Raw genomic sequence first — 18,103 nt, forward strand, 5'->3', positions numbered from 1 at the left:
GAAGTGAGAGAATAATAAAACTGTTTACAGTAGGGGTTCTCATGTTTGGGTCCCATGCATCCCCAGGCAGAGAAAGTCTGTCTGCAGAGAGGAAGAAGAAAACTGGAATTCCTAGGTCCTAACTTCTTATGTCCGCCACTGGTGTACACCAGGTATATTTTCTACCCTTAGTTTCAAAGAAATATCCATGTATCTTTCTGCTGAATACTGCTACTCTCGATCAGATTTTCTACAGTTTGAAAGTTTTCCTTCTGAACTGTGGGAGCCAAGCTATGCTAATTTCAACAGTAGGGCAGCAACAGCACTGCTGGCTCATATTGGCCCTCAACAAATAGCTGTGGATTGACTCACTTTTAAGTTCTTTCCCAAGTCTTCGTATGTCATAAAGCTTTGCATTTGGGGTAATATACTCTGGCCTTGCTTCTAGGTGAGCATTGACCAGCTCTGAGCTACAAAACAACGATATTAACACTGACACAACTAATCCACTAGCCACCTGGATTCAGGTGCTGCCAACACATCTCAAATCTCATCTCTCTTTTTATTCATCTGATATGGAGCAGCGTCAAATAGTACTGTCCAAAGGAGTCCAGGGTTAGATAAGGTTCATTTTCTAGAATAAGCTGTGAGATGTGCTGCTTCATTAGAAGTATGGTTTAGATCTCTATTGCTATATGAATATAGTGCCCTAAATCACTTTGTATAAGAAGCCCATTGGATAATTTGGGCCACATGTAAAATAAATTAGTTACCACTGTCAGGTGTGAAGCTCATGTTCTTTTTTTTCTTTTTTTTTTTAACACCGGGAGTATAGTCCAATCACTTGTTCTTGGGAGCAAATACTCTCCAGTTACTGTGATTTGACAGTTCTAGAAGTTGATGCCAGGTAATTAGTGGTGTACCCTGAGGGCAGCTCCTGCATAGCTGTTATAGGCAATGCAGGCAAGAATATGCCTCCGTGAGTCAGAGATTGCTTAATGTCTTGTCCTTTTTACAAATGAAAGACATAAACTTGTATCTATGCACAAAGTGACTTGTGTACTACAATATGAATATACTCAACATCATGGAACCGTACTCCTAAACATGGGTAAGATGAAAAATTTTATGGTATGTGTATTTTACCACAATTATAAAGAAAAAAGTGAACAAAAGCAGCTACTGATTTTATTCTTATTCATGATTTTCCTGAGGCCATGGGCAAGTGCCTGTGGGGAGCAACTCGGACTAGACTAAGTTACTGGAATTAAGACTTATTCTATGCATCTGCTTTCCCACAATATGGCGCTGAGAAGGGAAACAGCTTCTACACAGCTGCCTCCAGTTCAACCAATAAACTGTAGGACCTGCTCCTGATTGGAGGAGAGCAGCGTACTCGGCGTGTGGGTAGCAGAGTTGGGACTGGTGGAAGAGGACTATAAAGGAGGAGAGAGACAACATGCACCAGGAACATCTATCTGAAGGAACACCTGAGCAGCCCCCGAGAGAGCCGGCCGGTGGTGTGCCGCTCCCCCGCGGAAGTGGGGAAAGTGGCAGGGGGAACCGCCCTTCCACGGAGGTGGAAGGGTCGGTAGCCAACCCGGGAAGAACCAGCAGCAAACCCGGGGAGGGCCGAGCAGACGAAAGAACAGCGCAGGGTCCTGTGTCGTTCCTCCACGAAGACGGGGAGCGACATAATGGTGCCGTGACTCGGATATGAAGCCTAGGCAGGGCTTAGTGTCGTTCCTCCATGAAGAGGGGGAGCAACAGTGCCTATGTAAGTACCTTCAATTTTAAAATCTGTATCAAATATTTTCTTTTTTTTAAGATTTATTTTATTTATTTGAAAGACACAGAGAGAGGTAGAGACAGAAAGAGAGAGAGGTCTTCAATCCATTGGTTCACTCCCCAGATGGCTGCCACGGCTGGAGCTGAGCTGATCCAAAGTCAGGAGCCAGGAGCTTCTTCTGGGTCTCCCACGTGGGTGCAGGGGCCCAGGCACTTGGGCCATCTTCCACTGCTTTCCTGGCCATAGCAGAGAGCTGGATCGGAAGAGGAGCAGCTGGGACTAGAACCGGCACCTCAAATGTTTTCTTGAATTAAAATCACTATGCCACTTGTCCCAAATGTCAGAGCTTCTCAAAGATCTGGTAAATACCTCTATCTTCCTCTTGTTTTATTTCCTTTTTTTTTTTTTTAAAGAAAGATTGATTTATTTATTTGAAAGAGTTACACAGAGAGAGAAGGAGAGGCAGAGAGAAAGGTCTTCCATCCACTGGTTCACTCTCCAGATGGCTGCAATGGCTGGAGCTGAGCTGATCCAAAGCCAGGAGCCAGGAACTTCTTCTGGGTCTCTCACGGGGGTGCAGGGACCCTAGCACTTGGGCCATCTTCTACTGCTTTTCCCAGGCCATAGCAGAGAGCTGGATCGGAAGTGGAGCAGCCAGGTCTTGAACCGGTGCCCATATAGGGTGCCGGCACTGCAGGCGGAAGCTTTACCCACTAAGCCTCAGCGCCAGCCCCTATTTCCTTTCATAAATATTTATTATGAATCTGAGAAGTAGGATTTGTTCTTTGCCCTTAAGGAGCTAGACTGATTGAGATGAATGACAAGCAAATACTGGAACAAAATTTCTGAGTCTGATGTCTTTTATGTGGTATTTAGGAAATCCTGGAAACTTGCAGTGGGGGTAGAAGGTAGATATTCATCAGGGGAGGAGAGATCTGGAGGGAGAATGTGTAAGGAGAGCTGGATGAGGAAGGGAGAGCAAAGCATTGAAGACAGAAGGAATCACATCCGGTCACCGGCAGCATATTGCTTGGGATTTTGTCTTTGTTGAGTAGTTGGTATGTGAGAGGGGTTGGGCAGAGTTAGGGAAGGCAGGGAAATGGCAAGCAATGAGGCCACGGAAATAGGATCCGATCCACACTCAAGAGACTGGATTTTACCCTGAAGCTTGTGTGCAATGTTTAGGGAAGAATCCTAGAGTTAATTTAAGCAGGAAATGACATCAGGTTTGTCATTCAGGAAAAATTACCTTGACAGTGCTATGAGAATGAATCAAAACGGAAAAAGCTGGACAGCGTTCTAGAAATTCAGGTGAGATGTGACAAAGGTCTGAACCAGAGCCGTAGGCTGGAGGGAGGAGAGAGAGTTGAGCAACAAAGAAGGTGGATTAGATACAGGATGGGCAGAGAGGGAGAAGGAAAGGCCAGGAATGAGTAGATGAGTAGCTGTTTGATTCACTGAAGATTTGTGCATGTAAAATGCAAATTTTCTTCGCCCAAATAGCTTACTTAATAATAGGCATGCCCAAATGTTGATGAATGAGGTATACCAACCTTTGAAATAAGATGGATTGATAGAAAACTAAATGAATGAATACATGCTAAATCAAATGTAGTACAAATGGTAGTCATTGAATCTAGGTGCTGGGTAGTTTGGTATTCACTACGAATTCTGTCAATTTTTCTACAAGATGGACAATTTTCATAATAAACTATAGGGTGAAAATGTTGGTCCTAATTTGTGTAGAGAACTTATAATATGCTTTATTATGTAAAAAAGTTATATCATTCATGTTTGTGTGTACACAATAACCTAAGAATGTCATCACACATACTGCTTCCACAATATATAGCACTCCCACGTGTCCTTATTGATGAACGAACAGATATTTTACTTCAATTTGTTTGCTTTTGTGGGCAAAGTAGCCCATATAATAACAAGCAAATGACCAGAAACAATAGACATGTGTTTAAACAAAGACATGAGCCTTTGTGTCACCAGTTTTTGGTTCCTGATTGTGCCCTTACACGAGCCAGGAAATCTGGAAGAAGACTAGATCCAGGGTGAGAGGGGACAGGCAGGAAAGAATATTTTAGGTTTGGCCATCCTGAGCGTGAGTTGTCATACTTAGGGTGTTGGAATTCTGGAGAAGGTTCTGTGATCAGTATGAGGAGGCACTGGATGAATCCAGATGGTACTATAGACAAGATCCTGGGAGGGTGGGTAGAGTGTAGGAGATGACTGGCATTGGTGTTGGAGCACTCCAGGTTAAACCCCAACTTGCAGTAACAGATGAAGTCTCAGCTGGTCTGCTTCCCATCCAGCTCCCTGCTAATGCACCTGGGAAAGCAGCAGAAGATGGCCCCAGTCCTTGGGCCCCTGCCACCCATGTGGGAGACCAGGATGGAGTTCTTGGCTGCTAAATTCAACCTGGCTCAGCCTCAGCTGAGTGAACCAGTGGATGGAAGATCTTTTCCTCTCTTTCTCCCTTTCCCCTTACCTCCCTGTCTCTGTTACTCTGCCTTTCTAATAAATAACATTAAAAAAAAGAAAGAAAAAGTGACCAATATTAGGACTCTGAGGAACATTTGAAGACAACAGAAGTGGGAAAGAGTAACCCCAAAGGCAGGCTTAATTAGCAGTGACAGGTGCTCCCCAGAGTCCCAGTGAGGTCAAGGCTAAGGAGTTCCTACTGGTTTTGACAGTGTTAAGTGATCAGAAACCATGGTGACAGGTGTCACCAGTTTTGGCAGACTGATGTGGTATCCTATCTCATAAGAAGTTGAGAAGCAAACGGGGTTAAAAGGTAGATAAAGCAAGCATGGGTTATTCTTCAAAGAAGTCTAGCTATGACGGGTTGAGTAAGATTTATTATAATTATTTTTTAAGATTAGAAGGACTCAAGTCTATTCCCTTAGGTCTAGATTAAATGAACAGGAGAGAAGGGGTAATAATTGGGGCCGGGAAGCTGTGAAGGGGAAGGAGCCAGAATCCAGGTGAAGGAACTAGAAGCTGGAACAGGTAGGAAGCCTTTCTGTCCTCCCACTGAGGTGGGGAAAGGAGGTGAAGACAGGTGTGGATCCGAATGTGTTCTGGGTAGAGGGAGAGGATAAGCAGGAAGGTCAAAGTGCTCCAATTACTGCTCTCCTAATTGTTCTGTGGAAGGCAATGTGGACACCAAGGGACGGCGATGGGGAGAGGGCTGGGCTCAGGGACTTAGGAAGCGAGAAACTTCATAAGGCATTGCAAGCAAACAGTACGGACGGGGAAGGGAAGGCAGGGTTGGGCAGTTTTCTCGGGAGCTCTCAGCCACCCAGAGAGAGGCACCATCTCGCCAGCCATTTCCCTTCTGAACGGTAAGTCAGCTCTCAGCTGTTTCTGCTCTGGGTTTAGGCCTTATCTTGGACAGAGGGGATCCATGGTGGATACCTTTCTTTTTGTGATTTTTCACACGTCCAACGTAAAGCATATAGAAACACCAAAACAAGTGTGTAAACATATTTTCCCCAGCAACTTCATTTGACATATGGTCCATTTGCATGTTTTGCTGTTAGTTTCATAAGCAGAGTTGACTCACACACTGACCGGACCATGGAAGCTGGACATGATCTAGGCCTGATTCACAGGTGACAGGTTGCACATTCTACTTCTGCAAACCCGAATGTTCTTTGCGGGAAGAAGTTGCCTGTGTAACCCTGCTCCCTCACGCCTACCAACTCAGGTGGGAGGCAACATTTCCTAGACTTAAATCAAAATCTCACTGCCGACTTTTAGTTTCCCACTGACCAACTGGCATCTCAGCATTCTGCTTCCCAGAAAAATACCACCCCCCACACCCCCCCACCCCACCCCCCAGTTCAGATCTCTACTTTTTCAAATATGGTTGCAAGGTGGGAATTGGTGATGCCTGGGGCAACCTCTGTGTGTGGTTTCCTGCGTGGCTCTTCGATGCCTCTCATGCTGACCATTTCACAACCTTGATTTCAGCTTGTGGAGGTTCTGGAAATGAGGCGCTTCTGGCTTCTTCGCTGGCCACATCCCCTGTTGGTGCTCACTGGCTCCCAGGAATCCCACTGCTGTGTCTCTCCGGAGTCCCAGCACTCAGATGACAGGACACTTTTGGGGGGCAGAGTCAGCCCTTGCTTGGTTTCCCACAGAACAAGTTTTGCCAATGTTTTCAGACAGTTTAAGTGTTGAGCCAATTCAGCAATGAACGCAACATGATTTCTAACAAGTTTTTCTCCCTTTTGAAGATTGCTTTTCTTTGCCCTCCGCCCATCATTTAGAGAACTCCACTTCTACTTTTGGGGCCCTCAGAGTCAAAATTCACAGAGATTCAGTGGAGGACCTACTTGAGCTTCTCGTTGGTGATAGAGAGGTGGGTACACTGTAGTACCAATTGCCACAGTTTGGTGAGCGGCAAATACATTAAAATACAGCAGCAAATCTCAAAATAGAGTGTATAGAATGATCAATCAGATGACTCAGTAAAACGCAGGAACTTGAGTCCATCTTTAGAGAGATGGATTGTTAAATCTGCAGAAATAGCTGCCGAGAGAGAGAGAGAGAGAGAGAGAGAGAGAGAGAGAAATACTAGCTCCACTGCTTCACTTCCAAGTGCTTCCAGTGGCCAGGACTAGGCTGGACCGAAGCCAAGAACCAGGAATGCAGCTCAGGTCTCTCACATGGGGGCAGGGACCCAACCACTTGAGTTATCACCTCTGCCTCCCAGGTTGTACGTTCCCAGGGAGATGGGCTAGGAGTCAGGTCCAGGACAGGACCCTCGGTGCCATGATGTGGGACATGAGCATCCTAGCCGGTGTCTGAACCATGAGGCCAGATGTGTACTCCAAGGATCTGCGTTTGTAACAAGCGTGTGGATGGGGAGTGGTCCGAGGGCACTGGGCAACGGTGGAGTCGAGTCTGATGCAGATGTGAGAACCACACCTCCATGAAAACACCAAGAGACGATGTATGAAGGTAACAATGACCGGAGGCACAGAAGGGCTGATTGGCTTAGCCAAGGGAGGTGATTAAACGTGGGGCTGGGCTGAGAATGGGGAGTTTTATGGGACGACTTCGTTGTCTCCTCGTGTGATCTGTGAGCATAAAGTCATTCCACCTCTCTCTCCTTGGGCTTTGTCTCTGAAACCTCCTTCTGAAATATTTCCCACTTTAGAGTGCATCTTTATCTCGCATAGGTTTCTGTGTTTTCTTCTTACGAAGCAATTACACTGTCTGCAACTTCATGGGTTTTGCGCTTCTGCTTCTCAGTTCAAGGCACATTGTAATTAAGTAGCAGTTTCCTCCAAAACTCAGTTTGCCATCCTTGGCTTCTTATTTCTGAATTTCAGTTACTATTTTTTTTTGTTTTGTTTTTAGCAAACAAGCTCTTTGTCTTCACCCTGAACTGGAAACACAGCTCTGCCCTCACCCAGTCGCTGGACGCCTTGCTTGCTCCTGTCAGGGTGAGAGAAAGGTCTAAGTATTGTTTTGTGAAGCTGGACTGCAGAGGAAGTGCCTTAATGAGTATGAGTCTGTAGGTTTTACTCTTGGGGATTTTGCAGAGAGAAAAACATACAACTAGATCAGGTAGAGCAACTGATGATCAATGTGTATGGTAGGTTATTGTCAGATAGTTCATGACCTTCACGTCTTTGTCTTTGAACTTATACTTTGGGATGGAAAAAGTGCAAAATGTGTCATGTGCCAATTTCTGTGCAGTTACTCCGTGTGTCTGCCACAGTGGTTAAGACGCCACTTTGTACTGTATACCATATTGTCTCTAGGGTCAGGTCCCAGATCCGCTCAGTTCCAGCATCCTTGCTAATGTGAGAGGCAGCAGGTGATGGCCCTCATTCCTGACTCTTGGCCATTCCCCTGGCTCAGCCCCTGCTGTTGTAGGCATTTAGTAAGTTAACCAGTGGGTGGAAGATCACTGTGTGTCTCTGTCTCTGTCTCTCTGCCTTCCCCCTGCAAACAAAAAGGAACAAAAAGAAATAAGAATAATGTCAAGTTGTGAAATATTTTTTCTTTCTGTAAAGTATTATTTCCCTCACATTAAAATGTTAAAATATGGGGAAAAGAGTTGTTGTGTTCTACTGGCAGGGAGGAAAGATGTGCAAAAAATCATCATTCACTTTACAAAATAAGAGGCTGGAGAGTGAATTCTGGTAAATATGGTGAAACCCTAACTCCCAAAGTGATTGTATTCTGGCAACTAACTTTCAGGAGAAAATTAAGGTTAAGTGGTGTCGAAATGTTGGGGACTTCATCTGATAGGACTGACTGGTGGCCTTAAAAGAAGAGGAAGACTATCTATTATCTATCTATCTATCTATCTATCTATCTATCTATCTATCTCTATCATCTATCATTTCTTTCTCTCCTTGTCTTTCTCTCCACAGCCACACACTGGAAGCAAAGGCCAAGTGGGTACTCCGTAAGAAGGCTGCTGACTGCAAGCCAGGGAGTGAGGCCTCACCAGGAGCCAACCATGCTGACCTCCAGACCGTGAATTTCCATTCTCCACAACAGAGAGGAGAGAAAATAAACCATTGGTGGGTGAGCCACCGGTTTAGAGTGTGTGTGTGTGTGTTTTTTTTTTTTTTTTTTTTTTGACAGGCAGAGTGGACAGTGAGAGAGAGAGACAGAGAGAAAGGTCTTCCTTTGCCATTGGTTCACCCTCCAATGGCCGCCAAGGCCGGCGCGCTGCGGCCGGCGCACCGCACTGATCCGATGGCAGGAGCCAGGAGCCAGGTGCTTTTCCTGGTCTCCCATGGGGTGCAGGGCCCAAGCACCTGGGCCATCCTCCACTGCACTCCCTGGCCACAGCAGAGAGCTGGCCTGGAAGAGGGGCAACCGGGACAGAATCTGGCGCCCCGACCGGGACTAGAACCCGGTGTGCCGGCGCCGCTAGGCGGAGGATTAGCCTAGTGAGCCGCAGCGCCGGCCGTTTTTTTTTTTGTTTTTGTTTTTTTTTTTTTTTTTTTTTTTTTTTTTTATGACAACTGGTGTTGGCTGAGATGAAGGATGAGCTTGGCAGCCTGGGGGTCTCTGGGTCTTGGCTCCAGCTCTGGTTCTACCACTCTTAGCTCCTGTGGCTGTAGACGCTTCTTGAGACCTCACTCAGACCAGCTGGCTCCTAAGAGCTTGTCCAGTTTGGGGGATCTTCGGTTCTAATGACACCAAGTGAAGTGCTTTGTTGAAGATCACATAATGTTGAGCCTGAAGCAGATTTCAAGGACTTGACAGCCAACTCTCATTTAGGGGGTGAGGAAACGAAGAGGTGACGTTTCCACGGTCACACAGGTGTTTCTGAGAAGTGCTGAGAGCTGTTGTCTTTGTGCTTCTTCCTACTGTACTACTGAGTGGTTGTCAGGTGTTAAATACGAGTAATATTTCCTACCAGGGCCCTGTTTTGCTGGGAAAATGTTATCAAGCTGGAACATATTAAGCTTTGCATACAAAAGATTTATGTTATTATTACATCGTGTAGTTTAAGGTGAAAATAGTCTATAATTTTTTTCTTTTAAAGTTACCTATTATTACTTGTAAGTACTTTTCTCTAAATCTTTATTAATAAGCCATGCCAATATACGTATATGGCAATATTTTATTTATAAATTTCTTATTTTAAAGGAACATGTATATATGGTAAATAGTCAAATAATACCAGTGAGCTTATGATGAAAAGTAAATTTTGCACTCACTCTTTTCCATTTCCAATGAAGTTCCCTGAAGGCAACATCTTTTATCTGCTACTTAAAAAATTGGGGGGAAAGATTCTATTGATTATTTTATTTTTTAAATATTTATTTTATTTATTTGAAAAAGAGGTAGAGCCAGAGAGAGAGGTCTTTCATTCTGTTGGGTCACTCCCCAAATGACAGCAGTGACCAGAGCTGAACTGATCCTAAGCCAGGAGCCTGGAGCTTCTTCTGCGTCTCCCTCGTGGGTGCAGGGGCCCAAGGACTTTGACCATCTTCTACTGCTTTCCCAGGCCACAGCAGAGAGCTGGATTGGAAGAGGAGCAGCCTGGATTCAAACCAGTGCCCATCTGGGATGCCGGTGCTGCAGGCTGGGGCTTTAACCCGCTGCGCCACAGTGCCAATGATTTTAGATAATGTACTTTTTCTTGTATTCCCCCACAAGTCAATGTATCATGTCCATAGACTTCTTATTAAAAAGGTTGGAATTCATTACTCATTTACATTAGTCATACATCCCTGTCTCCCGTGATTAAGCTTGATCATTAACAATTCTATAGCAGTGCTAAGTTCTAGGGTTCCACAGCACGGTGAAGTGACTGTAATTCACCTACTATTGTATGTTACCTACTGTGGGCAAAACTAGAAGAGATTGTGGGCTCCTAACATACATTACTTGTAATTTTTAATTATTTGTTTTTATCAGTTTACACTGTATGTATATGTTGAAATATTGTGCTGTATCTTATAAAAATATATGAGCATTACATATTAAACAAAAATTAAAAACAGGGAGTGAATGATTAGCCTAGTGATTAAGACACAGTCCACTCGGAGGGCCTAAGTTTGTTTCCTGGCTCGGGTTCCCAACTCCGTTCACACTCATACAAACTCCAGGAGGCAGGGGGGATGGCTCAAGTCATTGGATTCCTGCCTCCCTTGTGGGAGACACGGATTGTATTCCTGGTCCTGGCTCTGGCAGGCATTTGGGGAATGAATTTGTGGATAGGATCTCTCTCTTTCTCTCTCTCTCTACCTCTCAAAAAGCAAACCCACATAAAACCAAAACACACCCGGGATGGCAGTAGTGATGGTACTTGGGTATCTGACAGCCACGTGGGAGAACTGGATTGAATTCCTGACTCAGCCTGGATATTGCAGGTGTTTGTTTCTCCCTCCCTCTCTCTTTACCTTTCAAATAAAAGTAAATAAATAAAAATTAAATGTTGCAAAACCAATAAAACAATGTTTAATGTTTTGTTAATAAACAGTGTTTTGGAACTCCAGATATTCTGTACAAATGGATTTTTCTGGAAGACAAAAATTGAAAATTTGCCATTTGGGCAATTTTGGATTAAAAATTGCATTTATTTATTATGACATATAAATATGTCATTATCTTCTGCTTTGCATTTTTGAAATGACTTGGCATAAATAAAATGGCAGAGTGTCAGGAACATAATTTAAATCATTTTTAAAAAATTGTGTTAATTTTTTATTAAACCAGAATTTTTGGTTTAGTTCTAAAGGTTTGAGTTGACACTGCATTAAGTTGTATTGCTTTAGGTGTCTTTCATTATAACTGGTTTACTCACTAAATTACGTAAACTTTTATCTTTGCTGTGTTTCTGCCATGTGACGCTTAAAGATATTTCATATAACTCACAACCGCATTGGAAATCACCTTAGAGTCACACTAAAACGACTATTAGCGTCTAAAGTGTGTAATTATGGGAAGGAAGGTTTTAACCTTAATAATCTTTGTACTGAATTGTGCGATGTCCAGTGAAGCTTCTTGGAGGCTTTTGTGAGCTTTAGGTCAAACATGCCTGTATTTTTAATGATGCTAATTCTACTATGTTGCATTTTTTTAATGCTTAGATTTCCAATATGATTGCTAGGAAGCTATTTGTATAGCAATGGCTACAATTCTCCATGTCTTTTTGATGAAAATATGCTCTTCAGCTTCCTTGCCTACTTAGCATTTCATGTCTTGAGGGCATAGATTCTGGAGCTGAGCTTAGCTCACGTGGTGCGTGTATTTTCTCTTCCCAGGGGTTGGTCTATCATTTCCGAGGTAAGGAGATCGATACAGAATAGAGTTCTCTAAGTAAGGGCTAAATCAGCACCAAATACAGCACCGATGAAGCATTTAGTGGCCTCCTGTTTGTGATATTCATCAAAGCCATAAAGCTGACTAATTCCAGGATTTGAACTCTGCAGAAGAGTCTGTGATTGCAAAGTATCTGACACAGCCTTCAAACTTGTCATGGTGTATGAAGGGTTCTGTCTTTACACCAGATTGCAGTGGAATTTCCCTTTAAGGCCCTCAACTCCTGATTAACTCATGTTCTCCTTATCAAAGGTTGATTATGAACTAGTGCTGCTATATTTTCACAGCTTTGCTAGATGGTGAACTTGTGGAGAGCATTCCTTATGCTTGATCTTCTTCATATTTTCAAGAGTGTACAACAGGATGCTTCTTATACATGAGATCTTTGGAAATGCTTCTTTTCTGTCTGGTGTGTGTGATGTGCTTTACATATATATATATTTTTTAATTTCAATGACCTTATGAGGGAGGTGCTCTATTTCTCAGGTGAGTAACTTAGGGAAAGGAAAGCTGCAGCCATTTGCCAAGGGTAAATAGCTCGTTACATGAGAAAGCCAGGATGGGATGGCAAGCCTGAATTCTTCCAGAATGTCGCACATTCAGAATCACACAAGCTAAACCATTTCGAATGGTACTTTCCATTAGCAACGTGCATTTAAGTTTCCTTCTTCACATGCTTTCAGGGCTTCCTGGCTAACTTCTTTTTATTGCTGAATACTGTCCCGCTGTTTGGCTATATCACAGTTTATTTATCCATTCTCCTATGAAAGACATCTAGTTTGTTTCCAAAGTTTGGAAATTACGACTAAAGCTTCTGTGGACATTCATGTGCAGGTTTCGGTGCGTACATAAGGTTTCAATAACTTTGGGTGAATTGTGCAATTGCTGGGTTGTGTGGTAAGAGCATGGTTAGTATTATAGGAAGTCACCAAACTGTGCTATTTTGAATTCTGATTAAGAATGAGTGAGGGTTCCTGTTGCTCCACTTCCTCATCAGCCTTTTATATGGCAAGTGTTCTAGATTTTGGCCTTTCTCAGTAGCATCTTACTGTTGTTTGAAACTGCAGTTCTCTAATGGCCTTTTCATGTACTTACTTACCATCTGTATACCTTCTTTGGTGTCTATTTAGGTGTTACGCCTAGTTTTATAACGAGATTGCTTTTTTTTTCTTGTTAACTTTTGAGAGTCCTTTGTATATTTTGGATGCGTCCTTTCTCACTTGTGTCTTTTGCAAGTATCTTTTCCCGGTCTGTGACTGGTCTTCTTATTTTCTTGGCAATGTCTTTCTCCGAGAAGAGGTTTTCAATTTTAACAAAGTCCAGCTTATAAGTTCATTGTTCACAGATAATGCCTGTGGTGTTGTTTCTAAAAGCTCATCACCACATAAGGATGCCTAGATTTTTTTTTTTCTATGTTACCCTTTAGAAGTTTTACAGCTTCATGTTGTGTCGCTCCCCGTCTTCACGGAGGAACGACACTAGACCCTGCGTTGTTCTTTTGCCTGCTCGGCCCTTCCTGGGTTTGCTGCTGGTTCTTCCCGGGTTGGCTGTTGTCCCTCCACCTCCGTGGAGGGGCGGGCCCCCCTGCCACTTTCCCCACTTCCGCGGAGGAGCGGCACACCGCCGGCCGGCTCTCTCGGGGGCTGCTCAGGTGTTCCTTCAGATAGATGTTCCTGGTGCATGTTGTCTCTCTCCTCCTTTATAGTCCTCTTCCACCAATCCCAACTCTGCTACCCACACGCCGAGCACGCTGCTCTCCTCCAATCAGGAGCAGCTCCTGCAGCTTGTCAAGTTGGTGAGAGGCAGCTGTGTAGAAGCTGTTTACTCCTCTCCCAGCGCCATATTGTGGGAGAGCAGATGCATAGAATAAGTCTTAATTCCAGTAACTTAGTCTAGTCTGAGTTGCTCCCCACAATGTTGTGCATTTAGGACTGTGATTAATTTTGAGTTTTTTTTTCTTTTGTGAAGGGTGTATGATTTGTATCTAGATTGACTTTTTGTAAATAGATGTCCAGCTGTTCCAGCATCATTTGTTGAAAAGACAATCACTCCATGTAGTGCCTGAGCTCCTTTTGTCAAACATCATTTGACTATCTGTGGCTCTATTTCCAGGGTCTCTATTTTGTTCCATCGATCTATGTGTCTATCTTTCACCAGTACCACATGGTCTTGATTACTGTGGCTTTACAGCAATTTTGAGTAGTGTGGAGTAAATTCAGCCATCCAGCTTTGTTCTTCTGCTTCAATATTATGTGAACTCTTTGCATCTCATACAAGCTTTAGAATCAATTTATGGATATCCACCAAGTAATTTGCTTGAGTTCTTGGTTAGTATTGCACTGAACCTACAGTTAAAGTTGTAAAAGTGAAATCTTGGAAATATTGAGACTTTCCATCCAGGAACATGGAATATTTTTCCATTTATTAAATTCTTTGATTTTATTAGACTTTTACAGTTTTCTAATTTGAGTTCTGCAACCTTGATATATTCAATTTTTAGTTTCAGGTAATTTTTGTTAATTAATTTGGATTTCCTATATTGAAACTCATATCACCTGTCAAAGAAGACATTTTTATTGTTTCTTTTCCAATTTTCATACCTTTTTTCCTTTTTCTGCTTTATTGCATTGGCTGAGATTACACTATGATATTGAAAATCAGTGGTGAAAGGGACTTTCTTTCCTTGTTCCTGATCTTATTGTAAAATCTTTAAGTTTCTCATTATTAAGTCATATTATTGGTAGCTTTTGTAATATTATTTATTAAGTTGAGGAAGTTCCCTTGTGTTCTTTGTTCAATGAGAGATTTTTTTTTTTTAAATCATGAAAATGCTTTTTCTGCATCTGTAGATATAGTCATGCGATTCTTCTTCTTTGGCCTGTTAATATGATGAATTACATTAATTGACATTCAATATTACACCAGGTTTTCATACCTGGGTTAAATCTTGGTTATGGTGCACAATTTTTTTTGTACACTGTTGAATTTGACTTGTCGATATTTTGTTAAGGATTTTTTGCATTTATTTTCTTGAGATATATTTGACTGTAGTTTTCTTTTCTCATAATATCTTTGTCTAGTTTTGGTAGTAGGGCAACGGTTATCTCAGGAATGAGTTAGGAAGTATGCCTTTTGCTCTTTTCTTCTGGGAGAGATTGCATAATTTCATCCTTAAATGTTTGGTAGAATTCACTGGTCTGGTGCTTTCTCTGTTGGCAGGTTACTAATTTCAATTCCTTTAATAGATACAGTTCTATTCAGATAGCTTATTTCTTTTTGTGTGTGAGTTTGAGCAGACTGTATCTTTTAGGAATTGGTCCATATCATCTAGGTTTTCAAAGTGCCTAGAACTGTATATGATATTCTTTTACTTTTCTGTTATTATCTCTGGAATCTTCAGTGATGTATCCTCTTTGATTTCTGATGGTACTAATTTGTGTCTTCCATTTTATCCTTGGTTAGTTTAGCTAGAAACTTATTGGTTTTATTGATCTTTCAAAGAACCAGCTTTTTATCTTATTCATTTTCTCTATTAATTTCCTGGTTTTTATTTCATTGGTTTCTGCTCTAATTTTTATCATTTATTTCTTTTTTTATTTTGAATTGAATTTGCTATTTTTCTACTTTTATAGGTAGGAACTTAGTTTATTGATTTTAGATCTTTATTCTAATAAATGCATTCAGTGCTGTATATTTCCTTCTATGCATTGCTTTTACTGCATCACATGAATTTTGATATGTTGTATTTTCATTTTTATTGTGTTCAAAGTGTTTTAAAATTTGTTTGAGATTTCTTTTTTTGACCCATTTGTTTTTTACAATTGTGTTCTTTAATCTCCAAATATTTTGGGATTTTCATTCATATTTTATCTTTCTGTTATTCATTTCTAGTTCACTTCCATTATGGTCTTTTAAAGTAGTTAAGGTGTATTTTATGGCCTAGAAGGTAATCTATAGATACAGATCATATCCAGATAATTGATGAACTTGTTAGGTTCAGCTGATTACTGGACCCACCCATTTCTGATAGAAATATGCTAAAATTTCCAACTATAATAGTGGGTCCATTTATTTCTCTTTGTAGTTATATTCATTTTTGCTTCATGTGTTTTAATAATTTTATACTGTTATGCTTTGTTCTTTCCTAAGTTTCTGGTCCCATAATTGCACATTCTTGCCGTATCTGACTGGTTCTGTTGTATACTCAGACTCTTCAAAATGTGACTTAGTGTGTCTCATTAATTTTTGTTCAAAGGTAGACATAATGTGTTGGGGAAAAAAGGAACTGTGGTAAAAGGACCTTAGGTGAGGTGGTGGTAAGGTGTGGGGATAGTTCTATATACTTCTAAATTCCTATGCTTAGTCTGGGATTTTATCAACCTATGCCCTTGACCTTCACCAGTGCTTCTCAGTTACCTTTCCCTACCAGGTGGGACAAGATGGTTGGAGGGGTCTAGTGTTGGACACTTTCTTAGTTGGTTATGCTCTTCTAAAACCCTAGCAGATTAGGGTCTGGTAGACTAAAGTCTCCTGGAGCCAGGCCTGGTAATGAAGACCAGGATGCTCTGCTGTATTTCAATATAGCTCCTTTTTAAAAATTATTTATTTATTTGAAAGGCAGATTTCACAGAGAGAGAGGGAGAAGCAGAAAGAGAGAGAGATCTTCCATGTGCTTGTTCATTCACCAATTGGCCACAATGGTCGGGGCTGGGCCAAGTTGAAGTCAGGAGCCAGGAACTCCATCTGGGGCTCCCACATAATTAGCAGGGACCCAAGCACTTGGGCCATCTTCTGCTGCATTTCCAAGATCATCAGCAGGGAACCGGATCAGAACTGGAGCAGATGGGATTAGAATCAGCACATATGGGATGTAGACAGTGGCTTAACACGTTTCAACATAACACGGTCCCATCAGTATGGTTCCTTTCACCTCTCCTTGTCAGAAGCAAGAGGGTATTTTTCTCTTATAGTCACTGTGAAGACCCAGTAGAGCCCCTGAAAGTAAAACTCATAAAAATGTGGACCCCCTGTGTCGGTGCCCTTGGAGTTTCTAATTCAGAATTGTTTGCTCTGAGCCTTCAGTAATTTCTCAATTACAGTTCAAGTCTTCCTAACTGGCACTAGTTCCCATAGAGGATTCTGCCAACCGGTTTTTTTCTCTGTATCCACTGTCTCTCCAGTTTTAGAACAGTGCTTTTCTGTATGACCTCACTTCCCTAATGGATCTAAGCAAAGTTGTTGACATTTTTAGTTTCTTCAGATTTTTACTTGTTGTGACAATGGAGCGGTGACTCCTAAGCACTTTGCTTACTGGAGCAGAAATCAGAAGTCTGCGAGAATTCTTACTAAGCATTGTGGCTCATGTTTTTCCACTTTCTACTGGCTATCTGTCTTGTATAGTGGTTTTTTTTTTTTTTTTTTTTTGACAGGCAGAGTGGACAGTGAGAGAGAAAGAGAGACAAAGAGAAAGGTCTTCCTTTTGCCATTGGTTCACCCTCCAATGGCCACCGCTGCCAGCGCGCTGTGGCCAGCGCATCCCGCATCCCGCTGATCCGAAGGCAGGAGCCAGGTGCTTCTCCTGGTCTCCCATGCAGATGCATGGGCCCAAGGACTTGGGCCATCCTCCACTGCACTCCCGGGCCATAGCAGAGAGCTGGCCTGGAAGAGGGGCAACCGGGATAGAATCCGGCGCCCCGACCGGGACTAGAACCCAGTGCGCCGGCGCCACAGGTGGAGGATTAGCCTATTGAGCCATGGCGCTGGCCCTTGTGTAGTGTTTTAGCCCGGTTTTGTCAAAAAGCAGCCTGAGTTAAAGGCCTATGTACCATCATTTTATTAGGAAGTTTAATACTAGTGAGCAAGAGGGAAGGAAAAGGAGAGTGAGACAAAGAAAGAAGAACCAATATGAAGGTGTGTGATGACCCTCACCACCGCCTGGTATTGAAGTTGATTGATCAATTGTTCAGCTTCAAGGAACCCTTATAGAAGTCACACAAACAATTAATTTTCAGAACATTCTGGGTGGTGGGAGTTGGAAAAAGACATTTTCTGCTGACTCAGTCTCCCATTCATCAAAATTTCACTCCATGGTTTAGCTGCCTTCCTCTAAACTTGTGAGCTGGACATGGTATCTTACTTTGTGTTTCTGTGAAAGAACGGGCTGAATAAGGCTTGGATCCAGGTAGTTTATTTGGATGGTGATCACAGGAAGAAGGAGTCAGAGGAAAGGAGAAAAAGAGAGCCCAGGGGAATACTACCAAGTTCTCTACGTATACAATAGGGGCTCCTATTCCACCAAGAACTCTGAGAAGCATCCAGAGAACCTCTCAGAATTGTCCACCCATAGAATGTGAGGTTGAGCCAGTCAACTACTGCCTCTCATCTTCCATTTACTGAGAACTGTCCCTGGGCTATCACTCTCTTCCTTTTCTGGGTAGGACTTATGTGGGCACTTACATGAACATCTGAGATTTAGAGGAAGATCCTAACTTGAGAAAAGCAGAGAAATTTAAG

The 18,103-nt window shown here is 42.4% G+C and overlaps 1 long non-coding RNA gene across 8 annotated transcripts; it reads left to right on the forward strand.

Annotated features, from left to right (window-relative positions):
- The first annotated feature begins 1,224 nt into the window (after window positions 1-1,224).
- On the forward strand, window positions 1,225-10,009 carry LOC149122268 (uncharacterized). 8 transcript variants are annotated; one of them, XR_016220566.1, is made up of 6 exons: window positions 1,225-1,756; window positions 6,022-6,146; window positions 6,501-6,748; window positions 7,151-7,236; window positions 8,176-8,328; window positions 9,771-10,009. It is a non-coding gene; the product is annotated as an uncharacterized LOC149122268 (long non-coding RNA). The 8 variants fall into 8 exon arrangements; XR_016220567.1 differs by having other exon boundaries at window positions 1,226-1,756; window positions 6,055-6,146; XR_016220568.1 differs by lacking the exon at window positions 6,022-6,146 and having other exon boundaries at window positions 1,227-1,756.
- The last annotated feature ends 8,094 nt before the right edge of the window (window positions 10,010-18,103 follow it).

The sequence above is a fragment of the Oryctolagus cuniculus genome, chromosome 14, assembly GCF_051225735.1.
Source record: "Oryctolagus cuniculus isolate XC-2025 breed Fujian yellow rabbit chromosome 14, ASM5122573v1, whole genome shotgun sequence".
NCBI lineage: Eukaryota > Metazoa > Chordata > Mammalia > Lagomorpha > Leporidae > Oryctolagus > Oryctolagus cuniculus.